Source organism: Rutidosis leptorrhynchoides, chromosome 8 (genome assembly GCF_046630445.1).
Source record: "Rutidosis leptorrhynchoides isolate AG116_Rl617_1_P2 chromosome 8, CSIRO_AGI_Rlap_v1, whole genome shotgun sequence".
Taxonomy (NCBI): Eukaryota; Viridiplantae; Streptophyta; class Magnoliopsida; order Asterales; family Asteraceae; genus Rutidosis; species Rutidosis leptorrhynchoides.
Window position 1 is genome coordinate 79,584,597 of NC_092340.1, and position 7,491 is coordinate 79,592,087.

Below are 7,491 nucleotides of genomic sequence, written 5' to 3' on the forward strand. Positions count from 1 at the left end.
ATTTATCATTCTTTAATATGTTAATAATAAAATCTATATTAGGGTTTATATATGATAACAATATATATTTATGTATTAATTGATACATTATATGTATATGTATATGTATATATATATATATATATATATATATATATATATATATATATATAGTTTAGTTAATATCATTTTAATAATAAAAAGTATATTGATATGTGAAACTAATATTATTGCAGTGTATCTTTATATAAAAATATTTACTTGTAATAATACTAAAAATGATAAGAGTGATAGTCATAATATTGATAGTAGTATTATTAATAATAATATTAATTTTAATAATGATAACCTTAATAAAGATATTAACTTTAATAAATATGTTAATTTTAGTAAGAATAATAGTTTTAATAAAAGTGATAAATTCTCTTAATAATATAATGATAGTAATAATAATAATAATAATAGCAGTGTTAATAATAATAATAATAATAATAATAATAATCAGATTTATCATAAACTTCCTGTTTAATTTCTAAACCTATATATATAGTTCCTATAACTTAATGTTATACCATATTCATAATTTTTGCCCTATCAACTTTTATTATAAATTTTATAATATAACTGTTATTAATATGTTCATAATCCTGTTAATAATAATAATAATAATAATAATAATACTAATAATGATAATGTTAGTAATGATAATACTAGTGGTTTTTAAATGATAATAATAGTATTAATGGTAATACTAATAATAATTATAATAATCTTATTAATTACATTACTAGGAATTATACTAATATTAATAATACTAATAATAATATTTATAATTCTTATAACTATGATACTAATAATAATAATTGCAATACTAATAATAACACTAATAACAATAAAAATAATAATAACAATGACAATATCAACAACAATAGCAATAATAATAATAATAATAATAATAATAATAATAATAATAATAATAATAATAATAATAATAATTTTTAGAACTACCTTTAGATAAGCTTTGTGGAAAAAAATGTCCGAAGTCGGGCTCGAACCCGTGACCTCTCGCTACCCCGTAAACATATCAAACCACTCGACCATTTTAATTTTTCTGGAATAAACCCCTTTAAATTCCATATGACCCATATAAATTATCTGTTTATTTATTCACCTTCTTCCTCAAGAACAATTTGATCAGACTCAATCCAGTATCAATTAAAACGATTCCAGACTTGTAATTTAAATGACATTAAACATAATGAGTGTGTTCTTGATCAACAGAAATAAAAAAAAAATTGCCACGGCAGGTATGAAGAACTCGTTTAAAAACTTGAAATCGAATTCGATTTTCTAGGACGTTTTAGATCGCGACTTCTAAATATAATAAGTTCAAAATCAATCCTAGAAACTTTCTGGGTCGGTAATTTAACTTGAAACATCGAATTGATCTCTAATTTCTCTAAGAACAGAAGGGTTGACTTTTTGATTTACAAACTTTGACTCAGAAATTCTTATTCGTTTTGAGGAATTGGAAGTTGAAACTTTGTAGTTAGTTTAAATAAAAGATTCCTAACATCTCTGTACTTTTAGATTTTGAAATTGATTTGAATTCGAGCTGTTTGAAATATGGAAGCAAGAAAAGAGGACCGAGCGGTTTTTAAAAAAAATTGCGATTTAATTTTATCTGTTTTCATTCGAATTGCATTAGCAAGTAGTTATATAAAGGATAAATGATATCAATACAGATCAACTGACCCTATTAAAATTTGTTTGTTAGCTCACTGGTTCGACAAGAATATTTGATCAGGAGAAGAAACAAATAAAATATATAAAAGTCGATTGTGATCTTATCAGATTGGTACGATCGATTTGCACTAGATTTGTATTGTATTGGTAATTGACACTGACTTCTAACGGATTGGAGACAAAAATAAGGAGTTACTACAGTTCGATGGAGATGGCATCTAAATTTCGATCTGTATCTGATTCTATCTACTTTAACTTAATTTTAATAATTAATTTTTAATAATTATAATACTGTTAAATAATTGATAAAAATAATAAAATTAATAATAAGGATATTAATTAATAATATCAAATTAGTACTACTAATAATAATAATTGTTGGAAAAATGAAAATAATAATCTGATGAGTCAAAAGCATTTTGCAGATTTTAGAGTCTGGAGATTTAGAGTCTGAAGTTACAGACTCTGGAATTGCTGGAGTAAACGTTTGAAGATTTCTTGAAGCAAAAGCCATAGAATATTCTGGAGATATGCTTGTTATTTAAGAAGATTTGTTTTGAAGATTTGATTTTATCTCCAGAATTTACTTCCTAGTTATTAGCAAATTTGGGTTGTTTTTAAGTTTATCTTTTCCTTATTTGTAGCAAAGTAGTTTTGGAAACCAAATCTCCAGATTTGGTTTTTGATCTGTATAAATAGGGACGTGTGCTTTTCATTCGATGCATCATTTGGCACGATCAATATTATCAAACATATATTTCATATCGTGTTCTCTCAATTCTTGTACTTATAATTCTTATTTATTGTTCAATTGAGAGTCTGGTGTTCATAGATCAAATACTGTGAACTAATAACTGGTATCAGAGCGGGAAAGGTGTAAATCCTATCTCGGTGATCTTTTAAACGATCCATATTTTTCTTATCAGTACTATTACTACTCCAGATATGGCTGTAATTGAAAGGGATGGTGGTTCTAGCAAGTTTGAGGAAGATCTGAAAGCTGTTGAGAAGATGGATAAGGACTCTACTTGCAATAAAGCTTCTACCTATAAGGTACAAAACTTTGATAATTATCTTGATAATGAAAAGGTGAGAATGTTTCAGTACTTGTTGCTTGACTTTCAATGGTGTTTAGATGATATTAATAGATTAAGAACACAAATTTTTGATCTTAAAAATACCATAAAAAACAAAGATGCTGAAATTAAAGAATTGCAAAAATGTGAGGCAGAACTTGACACTTATAAAATGACATACACAGAAGAAACTAAAAGGTTAAATACAGAATTAGGAAGATCAATGAAAAGGTCAAATCACTATGAAACAATTTGTAAATCTTGGTGTGTTTCTTCCAAAAAGAATTCTGATGCTATTGCCAAACAAATTCCAAATGATGTCAAAGCTATACTAGGTGAAAACTACATATTAAATAATAATGTGGAAGTTGATCCTAGTGTATTCAAACCTGACATTTTACCAAACACTTTTGTAAAATTTGATGGTGACAAAAAGATTTTAACTAATGCTTTTGTAAGATCTTTAGATCCTGTTGAACCTTCTGAGACTATAATACTTGAAAGCAGATATCCACTAGAGTCTGAACTTTTGAAACCTTCAGACTCTAATAGTTTAGTCTCTCAAAATAATAGTGTATGTTCTGACCTAGAGTCTGACACCCAAGAGTCAAGTTGCAAGAGCAATTCTGAATCATCATCTGTCACTGACACTTGTCCAGATCTAAAAAGGTCAACTAAAAGAAGGTCAAAGTCAAAACAAGCTAAGACTATTCAAAAACTCAAAAAGAAAATTTCAAAACTCAATGAAAAAATCAAGAGTCAAGAAAAACCTTCAGTTAAAAGAACATCTTGTTTTCCTGAGAAAATTAAGAAGGTATGGAAACCTAAAGCTTGTGAAAATAAAGGTGTTTTGAAAACAGTAAAGGAAAAGTTGATTTGAATTAGAAATAAAGCTTTTCTCTGGAGAGTGAAGAGCACTCCAACTGAACCCACTGAAAAGTGGGTTCCCCTTAAAAACTAACCATTTTCTTTTGTTTTGTGTCTTGTGTAATAGGGTAATATGTGGTATTTGGATAGTGGTTGCTCAAGACACATGACTGGATGCAAAGAGCATCTTGTAGGGTTTGTTGAAGAAAAAGGTCCTTCTATAAGATATGGTGATAATTCAGTTGCAAAGACTATTGGTTATGGTACTGTTAAAGCTGGAAGTGTTTCATTTAAGAAAGTTGCTTTAGTTGAAGGGTTGAAGCATAATCTGCTAAGTGTGAGTCAAATTGCTGATGAAGATTGTGAGATCAAATTAAGAAAGAAAGCTGGTATTATTTATGATCCTAAAGGAAGACCAACACTTGTAGCCTGGAGATTTCAAAATGTGTATATGCTGGATTTAGATTCTGTTGATGCTGGAATAGAAACATGTTTGTACTCTCAGACTGTTCCTGAACTTAATTGGCTCTGGCACAAAAGGTTATCTCATCTCAATTTCAAAAACATTAATGAGCTTTTCAAAAAGAAGCTTGTAAGAGGTTTGCCTCAACAACCTTTCAAGAAAGATAAACCTTGTTCTGCTTGTATTATGGGTAAACAGACCAAAACAAAGTTTCCCTCAAAAACCCTAGCTACTATTAATGATCCACTTCATATGCTACACATGGATCTGTTTGGTCCAATGAAAACTAGTAGTCTGGGTGGGAAAAGATATACTCTGGTAATTGTTGATGAGTATTCTAGGTTTACTTGGGTTATTTTCTTAGCTGTAAAAAGTGATGCTCCTGAAGAAATCATAAATTTGATCAAGAGAGAGCAGGTTCAAAAAGGTGTTCTTGTTAAACAATTGAGAAGTGATCATGGCATTGAGTTCAAAAATGTTACTCTAATTGACTTTTGTGAAGAGTCTGGGATTGGTCAAAATTTCTCTACTGTTAGAACTCCACAACAAAATGGAGTTGCTGAAATAAGAAATAGTACACTTATTGAAGCAGCCAGAACTATGCTATGCCAATCAAATGTTGCACTCAGATTCTGGGCAGAAGCTGTTAATACAGCTTGTTATACTCAAAACAGATCCTTGATTGTGAAGAAGCATGGAAAAACTCCTTATGAGTTATACCATAAAAAGGTGCCTACTATTCATTACTTCCATGTATTTGGGTGTAAGTGCTACATTTTAAATCAAAGAGATCAGCTTGATAAGATGAGGCCAAAATCTGATGAAGGTGTATTTATGGGATATTCTTCTATTTCTAAAGCTTATAGAGTTTATAATCAGAGGAGAATGAAGATTGAAGAATCCATTAATGTTTCTTTTGATGAAAGTTCTATAGAAATGGATCAGTCGTCCAGCACTGAGCAATCTGCACTTGGTGAATTGTCAAATTTAATTTCTGGAAACAGTGTTCAGACTCTGGATTCAGAGTCTGAGTCAGATGAACCTAATTTGTCTGGGTTGAAAAATGATTCTGCAGATAATTCTCATACAGAAGAAGTTTCTCAGGAAGATGAATCTGTTGTCAATCAAGAAATTGAACAGCCATCAAATACCACTTTGGATCTCATTGTTTCTATTAGAAAAGAAGAATCTCCACAGGAAGATGAACCTGTAGTCAATCAAGAAAGTGATCAGTCATCAAATACCACTTTGGATCTCACTGTTCCTACTAGGAAATCATCTAGAAATATAGTTCCTCCAAAGCATCTTAAGGACTATGTTGTGGATCCTACAGGTTTGCCTAAGCCTAGTTCTTCTTCTCAGACATCTGTGTCTAACTTTGCTACAGCAAATTTTTGCTTCTTTTCAAGTTTTCTCTCACTTATTGAGCCTAAAGAAATAGATGAAGCATTGGTTGATAATGACTGTGTTGAGGCTATGACTGAAGAATTGACAGAATTTAAAAGAAATGATGTATGGGAATTAGTTCCAAGGCCTGCTGGTAAAACTGCTATTGGCACAAAATGGGTTTACAGAAACAAGGTTGATAAAGATGGTGTTGTGATCAGAAATAAAGCAAGATTGGTTGCTCAAGGGTATAGACAAAAAGAAGGAATAGATTATGATGAGACTTTTGCTCCTGTTGCTAGAATTGAAGCTATTAGACTGTTTCTGGCATATGCTACTCATAAAGATTTCAAGGTGTTTCAAATGGATGTGAAGAGTACTTTCCTGAATGGTAAATTACAAGAAGAAGTGTATGTGAAACAACCTCCTGGTTTTGTAAGTAAGAAATTTCCTAAGCATGTTTACAGATTGAAGAAAGCATTGTATGGTCTGAAGCAAGCTCCCAGAGCCTGGTATGATACCTTGTCAACATTTTTTCTAGAAAAGAATTTTTCCAGAGGAGCCATTGACAAGACTTTGTTTATCAAAAAGGACAAAGGTGATGTGTTACTTGTTCAAATTTATGTTGATGACATTATTTTGGGGTCTACTAATCCACACTTGAGAAAATGGTTTTCTGACAATATGTCTGAAGAGTATAGAATGAGCAATTTATGTACTTTAAACTATTTTCTTGGGTTGCAAATTAAACAGAGTTCTGAAGGCATTTTTATTAACCAAAGTAACTACATTTCTGATATGTTAACTAAATTTGGTTTTAAAAATTGTTCTACTTTAAGAACTCCAATGAGTGTTTCTGAAAAGCTTGATAAAGATGAATCTGGAAAACTCACTTGTCAATCAACCTATAGAGGTATGATTGGATCTTTGCTATACTTAACTGCTAGTAGACCTGATATAATGTTTGCTACATGTCTTTGTGCACGTTACCAATCAGATCCTAGGGAGTCTCATTATAAAGCTGTGAAAAGAATTTTTAGGTACTTAAAAGGTACCCCTAACCTGGGTCTTTGGTACTCTAAAGACTCGGGGTTTGATCTAATTGGCTATACAGATGCAGACTATGCAGGTTGCAAATTAGACAGAAAGAGCACTTCTGGTGGATGTCAATTGCTAGGTGGAAAATTGGTCAGCTGATCGAGTAAAAAGCAGAATTCTGTGGCCACTTCCACAGCAGAAGCTGAATATGTAGCAGCAGGAAGTTGTTGTGCTCAATTACTTTGGATGCAACATCAACTTTTGGATTTTGGGTTAACATTAACCAAAACTCCAATAATGTGTGATAATGAAAGTGCAATTGCTATTACTGAGAATCCAGTGTTTCACTCCAGAACCAAGCATAAAATCAGGCATCATTTTATAAGGGATTGTGTTGAGAAGGGCAAAGTGTTTTTAAAGCATATTGGTACTAAAGATCAATTGGCAGATATTTTCACTAAAGCACTTCCTGAAGAAAGGCATTTTTATCTTCTTGGACAACTTGGAATGTTAAATCCATCAACTGAAATGTTGTCCAGTGATGATATTTCTTGAGTCTGAATTATTTTCTTAGAGTCTGGGTGACGTAATATTGTTCAGAGTCTGGAAAAGTTTACTCAAGTGTATTATTGTGTATAAATTTGTTTCCTTCTTTCGTCAAATAAAGTTTTTTTTTTAAATTTCGTTTTTAGGTTAATTTTTTTTTTTAATTCTATTTCCTAAAATAAAAGGGTCAAATTTGGTATTAATGAAGGGAGTTAATGGTAACTTTTTGAAAAATTTTGTTATGAGTATTAATTTGATAATGATTGTGTCAATCTTTTTAATAACTTTTTTGCTATAATGCATTGGATCAATCTTGGCCGTGCAGACCAACCTGCAGATTCTGAGCAATCGAAGTCTGAGTTGTTACCCCAGAATTGAATTGAATTGATT